This window comes from Arachis hypogaea, chromosome 9 (genome assembly GCF_003086295.3).
Source record: "Arachis hypogaea cultivar Tifrunner chromosome 9, arahy.Tifrunner.gnm2.J5K5, whole genome shotgun sequence".
Classification (NCBI taxonomy): domain Eukaryota; kingdom Viridiplantae; phylum Streptophyta; class Magnoliopsida; order Fabales; family Fabaceae; genus Arachis; species Arachis hypogaea.
The window spans coordinates 36,849,756-36,874,109 of record NC_092044.1 but is presented as its reverse complement, the minus strand read 5'-3'; the positions used below and the strand labels follow the sequence as shown (position 1 = coordinate 36,874,109).

Genomic DNA, 24,354 nt, shown 5'->3' with positions numbered 1-24,354 from the left:
TATTTAAAAATTCAAAAAGTGACAATCTAAAAAATAATAATTTATAATTTATAAATAAAATTTTAAAGATTTCTAGTGACAACACCTAAGTAAATAATTTTTAAATTTAATGTATGAACGTCATGTTAACATAATAAAAACTCTCTATTTGTATTATCATAAAGATAAAAAATTTGATTTTTTTCTTATGTATATTACAAAAAATAATTATTTCCAAAACAAAAATAAATAATTATTTACGAATGAACATAATTAATTATACGATAAAAATAATAGCAGTACGTTTATTTTTATCAAATTGAATCCCATTAAATTATTAATTTAAATTCAATCTATTTAATTTTTAATTTCAATGATATTTCTTACATTGTTCTGTGTGAAATTTTTTTTATCAAACTAAATTCATATTTTTAATTTACATTCAGTTATTTTTTTTCCAAGCCTAATTTTCATATGAAACAAATAAATGATCACATTCACCAAAACTAGCAACAATCAGCTAAAGACCAAACAAATAACAAAAATATTCGAAGTGCAGTAAAAAAAAGCCCATGCCCTTAATTAACAATATTAACTATTAATCAGTTTTACTTAATTAATCCTTTTTTATTAACACGCAACATAGATATTGATAGTTTGCAGATCTTGTCTCCTCCATCAAGACACACATCACACGCGTTAATTTTTCATTTGCGCACGTACGTTTCAACAGGTGAGGAAAAAAATTGCTTCCTCACCGTAGCACTACCCAAGATAAAAATGTATCTTTTATACTTTTGTTGAAGATCTTGGGAATTTGATATATACTCATGCATTAAATGTTTAAACCATATGCATTGATACTCTTGCATATATTCTATTTTGAAAAAAAAACGAGAGAAAAAAATAAAAAAAAAAGCAAAAGTAAAAAAGAAAAAGAAAGTAATAAAAGGGGACAAAATGCCCCAAATAAAAATAATAAGAATAATGCATATGGGATGTGAATTGAAAAGAATGCATGAGTGTGTGAAAAAGTGAAGAATCGATAGTTAGGTTTGCATTTGAATTATATAGGTTGTTATATGTGTTAGGTGAGAGTTTAAGTTACTCAAAGATTCAAATTTCAAGCTCACTTGACCAAATACAATCCTTACCTTTACCCTAGCCCCATTACAACCCTTGAAAAGTCCTCATGATATTTGTATGCATGCATTGAATAATTATTGATTGTTAGATGAAAAATAAATCTTGGAAAGCAAGATTAGAAGAGAATTGAGTAAATCAACCCTAAAGACTTGAGCGACTAGAGTGTATACACATCCGGTGAGCGTTCGATTGCTCAATTCTATGTTTTCACCGGTTATTATTTCTTATCTTGCAAGTTTGTAAACTCTTTTCTAGAACACAATTCAGTTGTGGATTTGATGCCTTAGCCCTTATGTTTATATATGTATTCTTGGAAACTGATTTATTTTGACCAAGTACTTGTATGCATTGCATATAGATAGTTAACTTTGAATAAATGTTAATACCCCTTTTCTTGTATCTTTCTTGAATATAGCATGAGGACATGCTATTGTTTAATTGTGGGGAGATTGATAAACCACAATTTTATAGTTTATCTTGTATTGAATTTGGTGGATTTTATCAAGTTTTCCTACATTTATTAATTAAAATAGCATGATTTTGTAATTCTCCATAAATTATGCTTAAGAGTGAAAATATGCTTTTTAGACCTTAAAATTGCTAAATTTAATTCACTTTAATTCCGTTAGATGCCTTGATACGTTTGTTGTGATTTCAGACTTATAAGGAAAGAATTGGATTGAAGAAGTGAAGAAAAAGCATTAAAAGTGGAGAATTCATGAAGAAATGAGAATTTGGTGAATTCATGACGACACGTATGCGTGACACTCGTCACCTGACTTCATTAAAGAAAATGTGGCTGGCGATTTCTGAGCTACTTCACGCCCAAATCCAACTCATTTCTAAAGTATTTAAAGCCAAATTCAATATGGAACAAGGGGAGAGCAATTATGTTTAGAATAGAAACATGCCTTAGGTCACATTCCAGAGAGAGAGAAGCTCTCTCTTCTCTCTAGAATTAAAGTAGAATTAGGTTAATTGCATCTTATATTTAGGTTTTATTTCTTGTCTTGATTTAGTTTCCTTTGCTTTTTCTTGTTCTATTGCTTTAATTTTCTTAGTTATTCTTGTTAATTTCTTATTTTAGTCACTTTTATGTTTATGAACTCTTTGTTGATTTTAATTTCCATTAATACAATTTGTGTTTTCATGTTTATTAATGCTTAATTGAGTTGTTATTATTGTTATCTTGCATTTGGTAATTTTAGATTTTATATTTCTTGCTATTTTATCATGCTTTCCTTTTATGCCTTCCAGGTGTTTGATAAAATGCTTGGTTGGATTTTAGAGTAGATTTTTGTGTTCTTGCCTTGGGTTGGTAACTTAGGTAACCTTGAGTTACTCATGTCTAAGTGACTGATAATTTCTTTCCATTGACTCTAGTCTCTCACTAAATTATTTAGAGAGTTGGCTAGGACTTATGGATTAGGATTAATTAAGCCCATTTGACTTTCCTCTAACATTGGGGATGACAAAGTGGAATTGATCCTTGTAATTATCATATTATGGTTGGTAAAAACGATTGTGATCCTTAACCATCAACCCTTGCCAGGACCTTTTCACCATTTGAGTTTCCTTTACTTTTAAGCAATTTACGTTTCTTTCTCATTAATCACAAAAAATCAAAAATTTCTCATAACTAATCATATGCATACTTTCCTGCAATTCCTTGAGAGACGACCCGAGGTTTAAATAATCCCGGTTTATATTAGTTTGCATTGTGACAAACAAATTAAACTTTGATTGAGGGTTGTTTATTGGTTTAAATCTATACTTCGACGAGATAATTTTGTGAAATTTTCTAACCGACGATTTTCCTCTATCAGGATGCAAATAAAAATTTAATTAATTTAATTAAGTAGATTGGTCAGAAACCTCATACTTGGCATGAAACATATTTAAGCCAAGTTTTATAGGCATATCAAAATTCACCAAGAGGTTTGATAAATACATCTCCTTATAAATTAGTTTATGGTCACGGTGCGATGCTACCTTTAAAAATAAATCTTAATACCATGAGAGTGATTAGGAAGATGATTTACGAATCGATGATTATTGGAACGCAATGTTTAAATAATTAAGTGATCTAGATAATGAGCGTATATAGCTCGTATTTACAATCGACGAGTGAAAAAAACAGTTTTTGGCATTGGTGAGTTAGTCTTAAAGACTATTTTACCATTAGATAAAAAATCGAAAGTTTATAAAAATTGATCCCCTAATTGGTAGGACCCTTTTAGGTGATCAATTTGTATTCTGGAAATGCGTATACAATTAAACATATAAATACTGATATCGAGATTAAATCGATTAATGAAAAGTATTTAAAATGATATTGATGCTTAGAGAGTAGCATTTGAAAAATATATATATACATATAATGAAACTAAGGTTTCAGAACATTGAAGTTATACGAAGTAAGAAAAATAAAGTACAAAGGAACTTGGCATACCAAGCCTTCATAGATAAGTTCCAAAAGTTCTTCCAAATCAAATTTGAAAAGTATTCTTCCTTCGTTAAACGAGCTGAAAACTTTAATCTCTTTTTGTTCATCGAGTTGTAACTTCTCATATTTTCTAAGTTCATCTTGAACACTTTTCATCTCACATAGTTCTCGATTAAGGTCTTTCTTCCTCTTATCAGCCTTGTGAAAAGGGTCTCATAGTAGAGTTATGTCTGCATGAACTTGAGCGAGTTCTTTTTCAAGTTCTTCTTCCCAACTGACTAATTGATCGAGAGCTTTAGCTGCATGAGCAACATTAGTTTCATATTTTTTGTAAGTTTTTTGTGAAGAGGCATATGAAACATCAAGTTGTGCAGATTCTGCTTCGATCTTTGACATTCCATTTTTTAAGACAGCAAGTTTTCTCTGAGAGATGAGCAAGTTATTAATGATTTTTCAAATCTTTGTACCTGCTAGGAGAAGTTAACGAGAGTACATGATACTCGAGAGTTGAACTCAAGATATTGGAAAGTAGATTGGTCAAGTTATCTTGATTTAGCCACTTGTTGATAGTGTGCTTCAAAAATTCAAGGAGTCTTTTTAGACTTTCAAGAGCACGAAAAGATAGCACTTTTGGAAGTTGAGATACTGGTGACTTCTTGATTGGTGATGTTTAAAATGTTACATCAATCTTATAAGATAGATTGGAAACAACTAAAAGAAGCTCTTTTAAATCAATTTCTGTGGACTCGAAGCTTGATCTGATACAGGTTGATTGCCATCTTGATGGGTGTTAGGATCGAGTTTAGCTCCATCAATAAGGTTGTTTTCATTGACGTGAGCTGAGAATTCACCAGTTTGTAAGTTGGAATGAAAAATGGGCTCAATGTTTTCCTTTGATTTCTCTTGTGGACCTGTCTCAGTAGAAGGAGAAGAAAAATTAGTAAGATCAATATTGATCTTCTTAGGAGAAGCTTCATTATCGACAAATTTAGTTTTTGGAGAACTTTCTTGTTTCAATTGAGCTCTACAATTTTCATTTTTGTTAAGATGATCAACCTCGATCTCACCTTGTAGATAGCGTGACAAAATATGTCCATTTGATAATAAGGATGATGATTTTCCTTTATTTTCTATTATTAGAGACTTGATTTTGGTTGATGTCACTTTGAATTTGAAGTTATTTTTTGTTGGATTTTTCGTCCTGTATCAAGAAGTGTTAAGTGTTGAAAATAAATTTATAGTGTCACGACTTCGTTGAAATAAAAGAGAATTGCCAATATATCTCAACCTCTCGAGCTAGTGAACTTGAAAAATGCATCGAATATATGGCAGTGTCGTTGAGCTCGAAGTACTTGAAGAAGCAATTGAATTATCTGATTTATGTGAAGAGGCCCTATATAATGGAGTGATATATATATATATATATATATATATATATATATATATATATATATATATATATATGAAGAAAGGAAGAGAAAATGAGAGGTATAAATGTTACCTTGTTAGTATGCTTGGTTGATGGTAAACAAATTTAAAGGGAGTTGTAAATTTTGAAAGAGGGAGTGTTTCTTTTATTAAATTTATAGTCTTCGAGAATTGTAATGCAATTAATTAGTGACGTGCATAATGCTCGCAATTAATGAGATCAAGCTCATTAAGACAGTTATGAAGTTTAGGAACGAACTTTTTTATTATTATTATTATTTTTGATATTAGGTAAAATTTATTTAGGATTAATTATTTTCAATTGTGTGAAAGTTTCAATGAAATAATAATTTTAAGGGAGCAATTTGTTAGTCAAATATTTTTTGATTGACTAAATTGATTAAATGGTTGAGTCGAAGATAGGGGAGTTGATGACAAGGTTTCGATCATTCGAAGTTGTCGAAGGATAAAGTCAACAGATTGAAAAATCAAAATCAAGGATAAGCTATGCGAAAGTGGCAGTTACTTGGATTTGCATTTGGCGAGAACAGTTACTTTGTGATTGTTTAGAAATAACATTCGACAGCGTAGGATTGGTCAAACTAATTTATAAATAGACAAAGTTTGGAAGGAACAAAACTTGGAATTCGTTTTCAGAAAACACTCACGCACACTCACATTCAAACGAATTTCTGAGTCTTCTTCAAATCTCTTTTCTGTAGAATTCCTTCCATGTCATTTCATTTCTTTTAAAATTCTTTGTAATTTTTCTTTTATGCGATTTACTTTTTCCTTGCATGTTCTTTTCCTTTTTTTTTTAAATATTATTTTTTGAATTCAAAATCCTTCAACTGCCTTGAAAATATTATATTGTTTTTCTTGAAATTAAAATCATTTACTTTGTTTTTTATATTTTCAATTTCAAGTTATTTAATCTTATTTTATATTTTGGGTTTTTTTTTCTTTAATTATTCTAAGAATAGAATTTTTGGTGTACATTTAAAAGTTGATAATTATAAGAAATAAATTTTTTCTCTTAGAATTTAGATATTAAATTAACCAAAATTTATTAAAAATCTGCATAATAATATGTTAGCGAGACTTTTTTTTTTTCCTTATGAAAAGTTTATATTGAGTTTGGTATAGTATTGATTAATCAACTAAGTTAAAATATGCAAGCTATATCGTCATGGCCAATAGTTAGTATTGGTTTTGATTGGTTTATTTAAATAAAAAAATTAAAAAATAAAGTATTTTTATTATTTTTAAATATATGAATATATTTTTCAAGGAAAATATTTTGTTTTAAAAAATAATTATTTACTTTTTTAAAAATTGATAATATTTATTCGTAGCCTTATTTGTCGTGTGTGCTGTCAATATTAAAGCAGAGAATAAAGGCAGAGCGATGATGAGTTCAAAATAACAAAGTTATTGAGAGAAAGTCACTGCTTTAGTCTCACACTCTCACTTCACGTAGCTTGCTAGCTATATGAGCTACAGCTACTGTGTGTACGTCAATGTCAACTGCAAACTATACCAGCTGAAAAGCATTTGATACAAGTTATCATGTACGCATACTCATACAATATAAAAAATACCGACATCCCAATTATAAATTATATATATATATATATATATAAGTGTTTGCTACGGTACGATGATAAATTCATAAGTACCGATACGTTTAAAATATAGACAAATAACAATAAGATATGTGGAATTTATTTTTCACGTCAACATTTAATTTTTTCTTTTTTAAATATATATTATATCACCATTTTTATTAAAACACTCTTTTAATTAAATAAAAAATAAAAAATATTTATTTATTTAATTTTATAAAAAGACTTAAACATCCAACTTTTATTTGATTGGACAAAAATATCCTTTTAAATTAATCAAATTTTAAAATTCAATTAACCCTAATTTTATAGTTTCAAATAATTGAAACAACAAAAAAAAACATATTAAAAACACTTAAACATCCATCCTCTTTTTGATTTTTTTGTTTTTTTAATATTTTTTGTTTTGTTGTTTCAATTATTTGAAACTATAAAATTAGGGTTAATTGAATTCTAAAATTTGATTAATTTAAAAAGGTATTTTTTTAATCAAATAAAGAAAGGATGTTTAAGTTTTTTTATAAAATTAAATAAATAAATATTTTTTATTTTTATTTAATTAAAAGGGTATTTTTGTAAAAGTGATGATATAATATATATTTAAAAAAGAAAAAATTAAATGCTGACGTGAAAAATAAATTCTACATGTCTTATTGTTATTTGTCTATATTTTAAACGTATCGGTACGTATGAATTTATCATCGTACCATAGTATATATAATAGAAAAAAATTTAGACAACTATAATATATCTTAATATTTTATAATATTAAAATATAAATTACTTTTTTAAAGATATTTTAGTATTTTTTTAATTATATATAGGTATATAAGATATTTTAAGATAATGTTTTGTATTAATAATTAATAATATATATTAATTATAAACATATTTTAAATAGATTTTTTTCTTAAATAAAATTAAAAAAACTAATGAATTATTCAAACAAGATTTTTGAACTTTATTTTTTAGAATATGATTTTTTTTTTGTAATTAGAACAAGTTCGTCGCACCTCCGACGAACTCTATATAAATTATGGAGTTCGCCGCACCCCGGAAAACTCTAGGCTGAGTTTCCAAAATAAATGCCTATTGGAGAGCAGAGCTGAGAACCATAATTTCATTCTTCACTTTCGTTTTCACTGTTGCTATTTTTTTCTACAATGTCAAGAAATCCATTGTTATCAATTTATTACGATGGTGAAATAGTATATGATGAAGAAGGTTCTATATTTTTTAGTTCAGGCCAACCAATAATTACCTATATGACACCAGAAGTCAACAGTCTAACAGCATTGAAGAATCTGATATTGTATTCCGTCGGACAGCCAGAGACAAAAAGGGTGAAAAAAATTACTACAGATATCTGACCAAAGTAGATGACGGTATATTTTATAAAAGGTATATCACAGTTGTTTTGTCTCTGTTGATAGTATATTTTTTAGACCACGGTTGTGAGAAAAAATTTTGTTGTTTTGAATTAGGTATCGTTTACGTGACAACGAGGACATACGTCTTATAAGGTCATGACACAATCAATAGACAAATGTTCATCTATTGGAATTATTCGTGTTTCTCATTGAGTTGGGTGGCCTAGGATCGTCTGCAGATACTGTCGATGATAATTCGATGAGTGGACCTAGTAGACAAAATATCAGACGGACAATGGTGGATCTAAATATGGCACCTGAAAGTAGTCAAGAAGGATCTAATATTGAAGTTCGTAATGCTAACTTGTTGGATAAAGATGTTGAAAGTCACGAGGGTTCTGCTGTTAGGGATCGGATGATGGATCAGTATGAAGTTAACCCCAATGATGGAGACGATGTTGAAGATAAACCACTCAAAATTTCTGATGATGGCAATGAGGAAGAAGAGATGAACTACTATGGTGACACACAAATCGCTCTGACACAGCCTGCTATTTCTCAACCATATGACCGGTCGGATCACTTTTCTAGGTTGAATCTCGACGCAATGACTTCGAATTGGTCGTTCACCTAGGAAGGCCCCGAAGAGGATCCAAGCAACGAGTTCGAGGTTGGACAACAGTTTTAGAATAAGGAAGAAGTCATGTTGGCAGTTAAGAGGTACAACATCAGAAGGATTGCGAAGTACAAAATAGTAGAGAGTGACCAGTTGAGATATAATGCACAGTGTATCCAATTCGGACCCGAATGTAATTGGAGCATACTCATATCATATCGCCAAAAGCAAGAAAATGGGAGGTGAGGAGATACACTGGTCCTCATACTTGCATGGAAACATCGATGGGACAAGACCATCGTAGGTTGGATTCGAAGGTGATCGCTCAATATGTAACATCCTAATTAGCCTAAGCTTTACCGCGTGTCGTAAAGCAAAGATTAATCAGAAATTACGACAGTTCTAAGCTCATACATAATATATATATATATATATATATATATATATATATATATATATATATATATATATATATATATATATATATATATATATATAATAGTATAATCTAGAAGCCCGATGAAAGATATAACTCAAAAACAGGATTTCAAAAGCGCAAACGTACTAACGAAGCTACTAACTTAATGCACAAGATACAAAGGTAATATAACAAAAAGTAAGTGTATAATATGATAAGAAACTAGCCACGGCTCGCGGTGTTTAAGCCGGCTAGCCATATACAAACCATACAGAAACCTGACAGTTTAAAAACAGCTTATACAAGTTTTGTTCTCTCATATACATGCCTCTAGAAAAAACAAAATACAAAACTGAGAGATGTATAAACAACATAAACCAAAATGACTCCAAAAGAATCCAAGATCCTCCGCTTCTGTCACCATCCAGCAACTTACCGAGGTGGTTGCAACCTGCATCTGAAAAACACAACAGAAATATGGTATGAGAACCGGAGGTTCTCAGTATGGTAACAGTGCCCAGTAATGTAGGATATAAGACCCCAGGACGCCAAAGGCAATCCTAAGCTCCATATCCATCACAAGATTCAAGCTTAAAGCATTCTATAACAGATAAGCATAAAATATAAACCTTAACATAATTAAATCGGGGAAACTATCTTAGGGGATTTCTACTCTAACCAAACACCGCTGTCTGTAACACCCTACCATACAGAGTCTTATGCTTAAGTCATAATTCAGAGATGGCAAGGTATTACGACAATAATCATGGCTCCGCCGTAACACGGTAATAATCCAGCCATCCGGCTCACGGTTAAATCCATAACCAGCCGTTTCATTAACAATTACAGCCTTTCGGCCTATGGCATAACAAGCACTTCCACCACCATCCTCCGCATCTCACATATTCATGCTTGATCCTCATTGATCATCCATTTTTCCCTTGCTTCACTCGCAAGTTGCCACATTCACTAGCCCTTCTTCTCATAGCTAGACATATCATAATGATTTAAGACATAAGTGGTGAGATCGGAGGCTTAGAAGTATGAAATTTGGCTTTTAAAACTCAAAAATCAACTTTGGGATGAAAACAGGTCCACGCGTACGCGCACTCCACACGCACGCGTGGATGGCCTCGAAAACTCATCGACGCATAAGCGTCATGCACGCTAACACGTGGATTGAAAACTAGTCAAACGACGCGCACGCGTCAACCACGCGTACGCGTGGGTACTCTCGTGCCCCAGGCACAAAGCTGGCACAGTTTTTGCACAACTCTCTGGAAAATGGCTGGGCATTGGGTGCAGCACAATCGGCACGCCCACGCACATCACGCGCACTCGTGGATGGCGCTTTCGAGAAGAACGGCACGTATGCGCCAAGTGCGCCTACGCGCGGGGGGTCATTCTGCTAAAAATTTTTCTAAGTTAAAAGCTGCAGAATTCACAGTTTCAACCCCCAATCTTCCGACGGACATAACTTCTTCATTTTAAATCCTTTTTCACCCGTTCTTTCAACGGCAGGGACATCCCGGATCCAATTTCATTTCTAAACAGATTTGGTACAAAATAGAGATCCGTAGTCCAAGTTATGTCCCGTCAAAATATGCCCAAAAACCATATTTTTCATACAAAACCACAACATGCCATTTTCAAAACAAGCCATATTCAACTCTTTTCAAAATCAATCAAAACATGCCATTTTCACCCGTTTTCTTTGAAATCAATCAAAATATATCAATTTTAACATCAAGCCTCCTCAACTCATACATTGACACTTTACAACATTTTATCAAAATCACTATCTCATCATTTTAACCCACTTTACCCAAGTGGCTCAAACTCAAATATATTGACATATCATATACTCTTCCTCATGCCAATTCTCAACAACATCAATTCCACTAAATCATCATTGTACACAATCAATATCATACTCACCATCAACATGGTTCAACCCACAATTCAACCATATCCAATCATCAAGCATATATCACAACATGCATATTTCTCATACATCATACCATCAAGGCATCATTAATCATCATCACATATATGACCACATCATATATATCAACAATTCAATAACATCAACAATTCAATGCCTATCTTAGGGCCTCTAGCCTAAGTATTTCCTACCACATTACATATTAGATACGGGAAACCGAAACCATACCTTAGCCGATTTCTCAAGCTCAACCGGAGCACTTCCAAACCACTTATCCACAAGCTCTCAAGGCCTCAATACCTCCAGAACAGATTTTTCACCACCAAATCCCTTTTTCAAGCTTTTCAAAATCACCAATCAAGCTCCAATATTCACATATACACAACCTAAGACACAATCATCATACCCATACACAACATCTCAATGCCCAAACATCATAGAACAACAAAATTACACTAGGGTTGAGAATTTTACCACACCCAAGGTCCAAGGAGACAAGATTAACCTTCTCCTTCAAGAGAGTTGGGTCCTATAACATCAAAGAGCCCAAAATCTCAATATTTTTGCTCATAAAACCTCGAAAACAAGGCTGGAATTTCGAAGAGCAAAACGTAGCTTACCACAAAATTAATTGTATGGGTTTTGTAGAGCTCTCCACGGTGAACGCGTGGCCACAAACGGTGCGGCAATCGGAGCTCTAGATCAAAAGTTATGGTGGTTTGAAGATCAAGTGAGAGAAAGAACTTGAGAGAGTGTTCTTCCCTCCATGGCCTCCATTTTCAGTATGTGAGTGTGTTTACTGAGGAGAGAGAATGTTGAAAACTAGGGTTTTGGTTTAGTTATGTTGGGCCAAGGGCCCACTTTGGGTCCGGTTGGCCCGGTTTGGCCCGTTCGGTCCAATCTTGGCCCGAATTCTATAAAATTGGTACCGAAATTCTCGTCTCAATCTCTTCTATCATATTTAGCCACAAAAATCACATTTTGGGCTTTCTAGAATAAATTTTCATTTATGGGTTAATTAGCCGTTAATTAACCAGGTTTTACACTGTCCCACAGCCTTCACCAACTGATCCTCCATGCGATCCCATCGCCATCGCCTTCTGAACCTCCACAATCCCAGTAGAAAGCACAGGTAATATACAATGCAAATAAGGCACAAGTAGAAGCATATAAGGCAAATAATTCAAATAGCAAGTAACCATGTTATTCAATTAGGCAAGCCATTACAAGTAAATAAAGCATACAAACAAATAGAAAATGCACATGATGAATGCCTGCCCTACTGGCTGTGATATCACATTGTCAGTTCAACTGCCAACCCGACACATCTCCATGGAGATGTCGCCCTTTGGATTTCTCATATGGGAACCCCCGAGATATAATGCCCGAATCACTGTCCAGGTACCGGCGCCTACACGCCCTATAGATCCGAAGGGATGCGAGCGGGATACTCTTGTCTCAGACCTCACATCTCAACGTAAGCGGGATTAACCACCGTCCTTACGCCGTCGCCGCTACCTCGACAGGCGGGATTAACCACCGTCCCTGCTGGGCGCATAGTGTCTCATAATCTTAGTGAAAACATTATTTCAGTGGTTTTCAAAAAGCATTTTCAGTATACATGGATCCATCATCTCAAATCGGAGTCCTCGACTCATCTCAACCACTGACCATTCATAACTCAGTTTCCAAATATCAAAATTTCAGCATTCCTCATCTCATATACCGATCATCCTTCACCTAATGTCAAACCATTCCCATCACACCAGAAACCTAGGCCTCCATTTTCTAATTTATCATGAAATCATGTACTAGAACCCATAAGTTATATCCCATGTTCTGATATTCAAAACTAGGCCCCAAAACTCTCAAAATAGTGTTATAGAAGTTTACAACCTTGTTGGGAAGGTAAAATAGTTGAAAAACAAGTAAATTTGAGAAACAGGACGTGTGCGGCCGCACAGGGGTCTGTGCGTGCGCACGCCCAGGAAATTTCAAAATGTGTGTGTACGCACAGGTGGTAAAACTTATAGAATCTGTTCACTCGCACAACCTGTGCCAGCACCCCCAACAAATTGGCCTTCCCAACGTGTGTGTCCACATAGGCCTGTGCGTCCGCACATGTTGAAATTTTCGCTTAGATATGTGCGCGCACAAGCTGTGCTAGCGCGGCAAATAGAACGCACTTTCTGATTGATATATGCATGCTCACGGGTGTGTGCATCCTCACAAATCAAAATTTTCGCAGGTTGTGCGTCTGCACAAGGGTGTGCGCCTGCACATATCAGAAAGCATGAAATTATGCAACTTTGCAGAATTTCAGATTTTTAATACCAACTTTGAATAAGCATAACTTCCTCTACAAAATTCCAAATTTTGCAAACTTTATATCGATTTAAAGGGTTTTCAAAGATCTTTAATTCTAGACAAATTTCAATCAATTTCAAAAATCAAGGAAAAAGTTATGATCGAACAAAGTTTATCAAAAACTCAGTTTTACCAAACTTCACCATTTACACAATTCCTTACCATACACATTCTAAATCATACAAACCATTTAAAAACTTCATATTTCATCAAAATTTACCTGTTATATCATAATACACCAACATCACCACATTTCTCTTCACATTTCATCATCCTTAACATCAACACCAATATATCACACTTTTACAACCATAATGCCAAATCATCAAATTCAACATCACTTACATCATCATTAATCCTTTTCAAGTTACACAAATCAATCATCATTATCATAGTGCCATCATCCATCAAAATCAAAATCACCAATCATTAATTCCTCATAAATCACCACATACCATCATTTAACAACTCAATAACCAATTAAATTCAATCCTATCCTATGGGTCACTAGCCTAAGTGTCCATGAATATTATATACTACATAGAGGAAACTGAAACCATACCTTGGCCGATTTCCTATATGCACCAAACCTCCAAATTAGCACAAACGAGCTTCCAACCACAATCCAAGCAATAGCTCCCAAAGCCACAATAATCAAACTATATACATGTAAATCACCTCAAATCAACCAAGGGTTCTAATTAAACATAAATTTACAAGAGTTTAATGGCTCTTACCTCTTTCCATAGATTTGGATGTCAAAACTCAAGGCTAAGCAAGGATTAGAACAAACCTAAACATCTAAAATCACAAAAATTTACTTAAGCACAAACCCTAAGTACCCAAAATTTTCAAGAGAAAAACTGGGAAGATTTTTTGATTACCTTTAGGGTTTCTTGGATGGGTTTTGTAGAGCTCTTCACAAGGAACACGTAGCCGCAAACGGTGCAGCGATCGGAGCTCTCTAGCTCAAGACATGAGCTTTGGAAGTTGACAATGAATAGTGCTCATGGGATTTCTCTCTTCTTCTATTTCTCAGCTGTGTGAGTGTGTTTGTTTATGTGTTATCCTGAAATGGGTTCACTTATGAACCCTTTTATATGTTGGGCTTGGGCCCGGTCCAACCCGTTAGCGTTTTTAGTCCGTTTGCCCCAACTTCGGGCCAAACCTTTAAAATTAATGCCCGGTTTTCAACTTTTAATATTTTTCTAAGGTTTTTGATGATTTTTCACTTTTCTCATGCGGTACCGGGCAGACTTGAATCGGTTCAACCGGTTCAACTGCCGATTCACATTTTTCACGGTTTTTCACAGAAAGCACATTTTCTGACTCAGAAAGACCCACTGAGTCCAAAAATGATATTTAAAACCTCGAATTCTCATTCTAACTTTTTGGAATCAAATTTGGGAAATTCATCGCTTAATTAACCGATTGATTAGTTGCGGTTCTTACACAATATATTTTCACAATGGTACAAGTGGATCCAACAATCAGCATCAGGGTTTTGTAAGGAGGTGTGGAAAATTACTTCGGTTATAAGGCGTCCTATAGAAAGGTTTGGCTTGCAAAACAGAGAGTCATGGCTAGAATTTATGGTGATTGGGAGGAATCATACAGCGAGCTTCCTCATTGCTTATTCGCTATGCAGATGTACTTGCCTGGTAACATTTATTTCATTATGGTTATTTGCTATTAAAAAATACACCATATACAATATGCTAATTGAAAATGGGTCTTTAGGTACTTGGGTGCAACTTGTGAAACAATCTTTGCCTGATTTTGCCGACACAGTGATGTTTCATCAGGTTTTTTGAACGTTTCCACCATGTATTGAGACTTTCAAACATTGCAAACCACTTAGTTTCATTGATGGTACCCACTTTTCTCAGAGTGCATTAACACTGTGATGAAAGATTCTCGCAATTTGCCAATCACGGCTCTTTTTAAGTCAAGTTATTTCCGATTGGGAGAACTTTTTGCTAGGAAGGGTTTCGAGGCCCTTGCCCAACTCCAAGTCAGTGGTGAATTTTCACAGACGTTAATGAAGGCCATAGAATTCAACTCGAAGCACGTCAACACTATGAATGTTTACCAGTTTGATCGGTCGAGGACTAATTTCACAGTCGAAGAGTTAGCGGCAGTGCTTGGATCCAAACAGAATTACTAGATGCTGATTGATGAGGGTAATGTGATTGTGGATATTTTCAGGATCTCCGTCTTCCTTGTCGTCACGTGTTTGCAGCTTGCTCCGACGCAAGACTTGACTGAAAGCGGTTTGTACGTCCTGTAGGGTCCTACTCCAGCTCTCCGCAAACTATATTGTGGAACCATTTGAGCTTCATAGTCTACTTGGTCTGTGACTGTTTATCTTTTGCACCGGGGACAACATCCAGTAGCTGCTGACAAAACTCCTCAATGGTCCGTCCCTGATGGTGTTGCTTCCAACCACCTATGCATCGACTTACAGGATCACTGTCGATCCTGAGTCCTAGCTGATAGCCATGTCCTGCAGGTGATAGTCATCTCCCCACACGGTATATGAAACGTGTGGGACCCAGGTCTCCATCTCTCAATCAATGCCGAGGCAAGTGGCCAGTCGTGCTCGAACTCAACCATATAGACCACATACTCAAACTCGACTCGTCTGAAATATGACCTAATCTACTCTGGCGGCTGCGTCATCAAATTTTGCCTGGTGTGTAAGATCTGAGGCACCTACCAAACGAAAACATGAAATTAAAAAAAGATTACCGTAAGCACATAACATAACATGTTCATTGTTTATTAATTACAATGAAGTAAACAACAATGATAAAAGCGTACCACTCAATCAACTCTACCAACAATGTGCTCGGCCTGATCTAATCTGTAAAGCGTATCTTCGTAGTCCAATAACTGCTGCTCCGTCTAACCACACTCTAGTAAAATAAAAATAACATATAATGAACTCAGTTTCTTTCATCTTAACTAAATTCTTAAAAAATGTATTTAAAACTACTAATTGTCTACCTTACTCTTTAATCAGTTTATAAACTTCGTAACTAAAATTTAATCCAACTACATGACGCCGTCAACGATACCCTAAACAACCCTAATCAATAAATAATTAAACCCGTAATTTTACTAATCATGTTTTTTTCTAATCTAACTTAACCTAACTGATTATTCCAATTACTATCTTGTAATTCACAACTTAAACTAATTATTCTGACTAAACTAACTAAGAATTGACTAACAACTTATACTAATTAACATGTTATAAACAATAAACAGCAACTGTACTTGAAAACAAAAACATAAAAAATCTAACAAACATGTTATATACTCTAACTAATATGTTAACAGTAAATCTTTAACTCTAACTAACTAACATGCAACCACTAACTACTAACTTTAACTAACATAATAAACAATAACTCTAACTAACCTGAAAAAAGTAACTCTAACTAACATATTATTTACTAACCTGAAACTGAGGATGTCGTGGATAACGAACTTCACGGACGCCGAAAGACAGAAAGGAGCGAGGAACAAAGTAAGTTTAGGTAAGAGATTGGAAAAGAAAAGGACAACTAAAAATGTTCCTACCAAATTTAAATAGTGTGTCGAATTCAGTCTAGAGTTTAAAAAAATCATATCCTAAAAAATAAAGTTTAAAAATCTTGTTTGGAAAATTAATTAATTTTTTTATTTTAAAACGAAATCCCAATTTTAAATATATTTACCTAAAATAAAATTGAAAACGGTAACATATAACTGTTAATTGTATATGAATGTGCCTAAATATATTTAGAGAAATATCTTTGTTTTTTTTATTAAAATACGCTCGAACACGAAAAACACAAATATCGAATAAATGTAAGACGACTATCACATTCGTAATGTATTTGATATAAACATTACAAATTTACAAGTCAATCAAGTATTCATTATTTGTGGGATTGATGAGCTTATGAGCTTAGCTTTGACAAAATAAAAATTAAAATCCCTTAAAAATCCTAGGTGTGACACTTTTCTCCTTCATCCTCGTCTTGATTCTCATATGAAATTTGTGAGAGTGCATGAGAATGGGGATTGAATTGTGTTTTAATTCTTTTTAAAACCTAAAACAAATAATTAAACACGTTTATATATAGTCTTTGGACTTTATACAATAGTGTGTTAGCGAGTTTGTTTAAAAAGGCTTTGTTTGAAGCTTTTGAAAATTAGATTTTGAGATACCCATGAAAACTCTTGTCAGGTCTTCACACACTTCAGATAGCATTAAAATTATTTTTTGAGGTATCTTTGATTAAACCAGTGATATAAAAAGCAAACTTCTGAATGCAATATAAATAATAAACTTTAAATCTAAAGAGATAAGGTTTTAAAAGATGCACAAACGCAATATATATTTGTTCGGCCTAAAATGTTTATGTTACTTCAAGCAAATTTATAAGTATATAAAAAATTCTTTTTATCTTTTTAAGTTAAATCTTTATTCAGATTAGATTACATACAATTTAACCAAGGAATTTTATATTATTTTAAGTATTTTTAAGTTTATGAAGTGACTCCAACTTACTTTATATCATCTTAAAAACTTTAGATATTATTTTTTTAAATTTTTTTAAACCTAAACAATAACTCAAATATACTTTATCAATCTAAGAACTTCAACTATTTTTTTAACCTTTTTAAGATAAGATTGAAATTAGATATCACTCCAGGCTAAGAACTATTAATATTCTTTCTTTAAATCTTGTTGAAAATAAAATCACTACTAAATCAGTTACAGAAAGATCTGTAAACTATAAATTCTCACTTTTTTTTACAAGATATTGACTTATATGAGATTTTGTACGCTTGGTCATTTTCAAGGAGTTGAGTGATTATTAAATTGTTAGATTTTGTATGGAACCTGCTGCTTGATTACATTGAATTTTGAAGGTTCGATTTATGGATTTTTAAATTTGTAGTTTCAATTATTCTAATATCAGAAGTTTTTTATTTTTTTTTTGTCTAGGGACTGTAAGTAGTCATTCATGAGTGGTAAGATTTTCGTGAGTTAATACTCAAAATATCTTAAAAATTTAACTTCAATTTAATTTAGTCTCTAAATTTTTAATTGGTCCAATTTGTATTTTAAAATTTTAACTCATAACTCAAACTTGGTCCTACTGTATGACATAACAAGTACGTAGTAATACCAGGCCAATTGTACAAACGAGAGCTTAATCAGCTCCTATTGAAGTGCCTACGACGCAATTAGACAGACTACGTCTTTAGCAAATTCTATGAAAAATGTTATAGCCATCATATAGGGGGAAAGGCATTAGTCAGGAAGCTCGTTAGAGCCGGTTACTATTGGCCTTCCATGATATCGGACGCACAAAAATTCGTGAGAAAGTGTAGGAGGTGCCAGGAGAACACTAATTTTCATAAGTCCCCAGCGATGGAATTAAGTTCAATGCTAGCATTCCGACCTTTCGCTCAATGGGAAATCGACCTCCGGGGCCATTCCCAGTGGGTCCCTGATGAGCGGATAATTTATACGCTTTTTGGCATTGTTTTTAGGTAATTTTTAGTAAGTTGAAGCTACTTTTAGGGATGTTTTCATTAGTTTTTATGTTAAATTCACATTTCTGGACTTTACTATGAGTTTGTGTGTTTTTCTATAGAGGGACTTGAGCAAAACTCTGAAAAAGGCTGACAAAGGACTGCTGATGCTGTTGGAATCTGACCTCCCTGCACTCGAAATGAATTTTCTGGAGTTACAGAACTCAAAATGGCGCGCTCTTAACGGCGTTGGAAAGTAGACATCCAGAGCTTTCCAGCAATATATAATAGTCCATACTTTATTCGGAAATTGACGATGTAACATGGAGTTGAACGCCAAGTACATGCTGCTGTCTGGAGTTAAACGCCAAAAACACGTCATGATCCGGAGTTGAACGCCCAAAACACGTTATAACTTGGAGTTCAACTCCAAGAAAAGCCTTAGCTCGTGGATAGATCAAGCTCAGCCCAAGCATACACCAAGTGGGCCCCGGAAGTGGATTTATGCATTAATTACTTACTCATGTAAACCCTAGTAGCTAGTCTAGTATAAATAGGATAAGTTACTATTGTATTAGATATCTTTTGACAGTTTAATCTTTTGACTCTGTAGTCTTTGATCATTCGGTCTCTTGATCATTCAGGGGGCTGGCCATTCGGCCATGCCTGAACCTTTCACTTATGTATTTTCAACGGTGGAGTTTCTGCACACCATAGATTAAGGGTGTGGAGCTCTGCTGTACCTCAAGTTTCAATATAATTATTATTACTTTCTATTCAATTCTCTTTTATTCCTATTCCAAGATATACGTTGCACTACACTTTGATGAATATGATGATCCATGACACTCATCATCATTCTCACCTATGAACGCGCGTGATTGACAACCACTTCCGTTCTACTCTAGGCTGGGCGCATATCTCTTAGATTCCCCAACAGAATCTTCGTGGTATAAGCTAGAATTGATGGCGGCATTCATGAGAATCCGGAAAGTCTAAACCTTGTCTATGGTATTCCGAGTAGAATTGAATGACTGTGACGAGCTTCAAACTCCTGAAGGCTGGGTGTGATGACAAACGCAAAAGAATCAAGGGATTCTATTCCAACTTGATTGAGAACCGACAGATGATTAGCCGTGCTATGACAGAGCATAGGACCATTTTCACTGAGAGGATGGGATGTAGCCATTGACAACGGTGATTCCCTACATACAGCTTGCCATGGAAAGGAGTAAGAAGGATTGGATTAATGTAATAAGAAAATAGAGATCCGAGAGGAGCACAGCACCTCCACATGCCTATCTGAAATTCCCACTATTGATCTACATAAGTATTTCTATCCCTTTTTATTTTCTATTTATTATTAATTTTCGAAATCCAAAACCATTTAATCTGGCTAACTGAGATTTACAAGGTGACTATAGCTTGCTTCATACCAACAATCTCTGTGGGATCGACCCTTACTCACGTAAGGTTTATTACTTGGACGACCCAGTACACTTGTTGGTTAGTTGAACGAGATTGTGAAAAGAAAGTGCTGAGTTAATGTTTTTAGGCACATGCCAAAGAGCCATTATTGTTGATCACAATTTCGTCCACCAAGTTTTTGGCGCTGTTGCCGGGGATTGTTCGAGTATGGACAACTGACGGTTCATCTTGTTGCTCAGATTAGGTAATTTTCTTTTCAAAAACTTTTTCAAAATTTTTCTTTTTCGTTTTTTTCCAAAAATATTTTCGAAAAAAAATTTAATAAAAATGCAAAAAATTCATAAAATCATAAAAATAAAAAATATCTTGTGTTTCTTGTTTGAGTATTGAATCAATTTTTAAGTTTGGTGTCAATTGCATGTTTTAAAAATTTTTCTTGCATTTTTTCGAAAATCCATGCATTCAAAGTGTTCTTCATGATCTTCAAGTTGTTCTTGACAAGTCTTCTTGTTTGATCTTGATGATTTCTTCTTTTGTGTTGTTTGTTGTTTTTCATGTGCATTTTTCGTTTGTTAGAGTCCATGCATTAAAGATTTCTAAGTTTGGTGTCTTGCATGTTTTCTTTGCATTAAATTTTTTTTTAAAAATATGTTCTTGATGTTCATCATGATCTTAAAAGTGTTCTTGGTGTTCATCTTGACATTCATAGTGTTCTTGCATGCATTATGTGTTTTGATCCAAAATTTTCATGTTTTGGGTCATTTTTATGTTTTTCTCTCTCATCATTAAAAAATTTCAAAAATCAAAAAAATATCTTTTCCTTATTTTTCTCATAATTTTCGAAAATTTGAGTTGACTTAGTCAAAAATTTTCAAAATTAGTTGTTTCTTACAAGTCAAGTCATATTTTCAATTTTAAAAATCTTATCTTTTTAAAATCTTTTTCAAAAATGATATCTTTTTCATTTTTTTCTATTTTTCGAAAATTTCAAAAATATTTTTCAAAATTATTTTCAAAATCTTTTTCTTATCTTTTACATCATATTTTCGAAAATTAGCTAACAAGTAATGTGATTGATTCAAAAATTTGAAGTTTGTTACTTTCTTGTTAAGAAAGGTTCAATCTTTAAATTCTAGAATTTTATCTTTTAATTTGTTGTTAGTCAAGTAATTAATTTTAATTTTAAAATCAAATCTTTTTCAAAATATATTTTTTATCTTTTTAATCATATCTTTTTATCTTATCTTTTATATAATATCTTTTTCAAAATTTCATCTTTTTCAAAATTTAATTTCAAAATATCTTATCTAACATCTTATCTTCTTATCTTTTCAAATTTGATTTTAATATCTTTTTCAACTAACTCTTTGACTTTTTGTTTGTTTCTTATTTTTTTCAAAACCACCTAACCACTTTTCCCTCTCTAATTTTCGAAAATATCTCATCTCTTTTTCAAAAATTCTTTTTGTTTTAAATTTTAATTTTAATTTTATCTTATTTCTAATTTTCGAAAATTACTAATCCCTTTTTCAAAAATTATATTCAAAAATTCTCCCTCTCTTTTCTTATTCTATTTAATTATTTATTTACTAACACTTCTCTTCACGTCTCTCCATCTAAATATCCAAACCCATTCTTCTTTACTCTTCTCCCCTTTCTTCTTTTACTAACATAAAAGATCTCTATACTGTGACATAGAGGATTCCTCTTTCTTTTCTTGTTTTCTTCTCTTTCATATGAGCAGGAACAAGGAAAAAGGCACTCTTGTTGAAATTGATCCAGAACCTGAAAGGACTTTGAAGAGAAAATTAAGAGAAGCTAAGTTACAACAATCTAAAGGTAACCTTTCAGAAACATTAGAACAAGAGAAGGAGATGGCAGCCGAAAATAATAATAATGCAAGGAGAATGCTTGGTGACTTCACAAAGCCAACGTCCAAATTTGATGGAAGAAGCATCTCCATTCCTGCCATTGGAGCCAACAACTTTGAGCTGAAACCTCAGCTAGTTGCCTTAATGCAACAAAACTGCAAATTTTATGGACTTCCATCTGAAGATCCTTACCAGTTTTTAACTGAGTTTTTGCAGATTTGTGAGACTGTAAAGATGAATGGAGTTGATCCTAAAGTCTACAGACTCATGCTTTTCCCTTTTGCTGTAAGAGACAGAGCTAGAATATGGTTGGATTCACAACCCAAGGATAGCCTGGACTCCTGGGATAAGCTGGTCACAGCCTTCTTGGATAAATTCTTTCCTCCTCAAAAGCTGAGCAAGCTGAGAGTGGATGTTTAAACCTTCAAACAAAAAGATGGTGAATCCCTCTATGAAGCTTGGGAAAGATACAAGCAGCTGACCAAAAGATGTCCATCTGACATGTTTTCAGAATGGACCATATTAGATATATTCTATTATGGTCTATCTGAATTTTCGAAAATGTCATTGGACCATTCTGCAGGTGGATCCATTCACCTAAAGAAAACGCCTGCAGAAGCTCAAGAACTAATTGACATGGTTGCAAATAACCAATTCATGTACACTTCTGAGAGAAATTTCGTGAATAATGGGATACCTCAGAAGAAAGGAGTTCTTGAGATTAATGCTCTGAATGCCATATTGGCTCAGAATAAACTTTTGACTCAGCAAGTCAACATGATTTCTCAAAGTCTGAATGGATGGCAAAATGCATCCAACAGTACTAAAGAGGCAGCTTCTAAAGAAGCTTATGATCCTGAGAACCCTGCCATGGCAGAGGTTAATTACATGGGTGAACCTTATGGAAACACCTATAACTCATCATGGAGAAATCATCCAAATTTCTCATGGAAGGATCAACAAAAGCCTCAACAAGGCTTTAGCAATGGTGGACGCAATAGGCTGAGCAATAGCAAGCCTTTTCCATCATCTTCTCAGCAACAGACAGAGAATTCTGAACAAAACACTTCTAATTTAGTCAATCTAGTCTCTGATCTGTCAAAGGCCACTTTCAGTTTCATGAGTGAAACAAGATCCTCCATCAGAAATCTGGAGGCACAAGTGGGCCAGCTGAGTAAGAAAGTCATTGAAACTCCTCCCAGTATTCTCCCAAGCAATACAGAAGAGAATCCAAAAGGAGAGTGCAAGGCCATTGATATAATCAATATGGGCGAATGCACAAGGGAGGAGGAGGACGAAAATCCTAGTGAGGATGACCTCCTGGGACGTCCCTCAAGCAAGAAGGAGTTTCCTATTAAGGATCCAAAGGAATCTGAGGCTCATACAGAGACCAAGGAGATTCCATTAAATCTCCTTCTGCCATTCATGAGCTCTGAAGACTATTCTTCCTCTGAAGAGGATGAAGATGTGACTGGAGAGCAAGTTGCTCAATATTTAGTAGCTATCATGAAGCTGAATGCCAAGTTGTTTGGTAATGAGACTTGGGAAAGTGAACTTCCCTTGCTTATTAGTGAATTGGATACGTGGATTCACCAAACTCTACCTCAAAAGAAACAAGATCCTAGCAAGTTCTTAATACCTTGTACCATAGGCACCATGACCTTTGAAAAGGCTCTATGTGATCTGGGGTCAGGGATAAATCTTATGCCACTCTCTGTAATGGAGAAGCTGGGGATCATTGAGGTACAACCTGCCTTGTTCTCATTACAATTGGCAGACAAGTTATTGAGACAAGCTTATGGAATAGTGGAGGACGTGTTAGTAAAGGTTGAAGGCCTTTACATCCCTACTGATTTCATAATCTTAGATATTAGGAGGGAAGAGGATGATTGCATCATCCTTGGAAGACCTTTCCTAGCCACAGCAGGAGCTGTAATAGATGTCAACAGAGGTGAATTAGTCCTTCAATTGAATGGGGACTACCTTGTGTTTAAGGCACATGGCCATCCCTCTGTGACAAAAGAGAGTAAGCATGAAGAGCTTCTCTCAGTTCAGAGTCAAGAAGAGCCCCCACAGTCAAACTCTAAGTTTGGTGTTGGGAGGCCACAACCAAACTCTAAGTTTGGTGTTAAGACCCCATATTCAAAACTCTAAGTTTGGTGTTGGGACTATACAAC

At 33.8% G+C, this 24,354-nt stretch overlaps 1 non-coding gene across 1 annotated transcript; it reads right to left on the bottom strand.

The window, feature by feature from the left end:
- Window positions 1-22,576: 22,576 nt before the first annotated feature.
- Window positions 22,577-22,680, bottom strand: LOC112714093 (small nucleolar RNA R71). Its single transcript, XR_003159049.1, has one exon. It is a non-coding gene; the product is annotated as a small nucleolar RNA R71 (small nucleolar RNA).
- Between the last annotated feature and the right edge of the window lie 1,674 nt (window positions 22,681-24,354).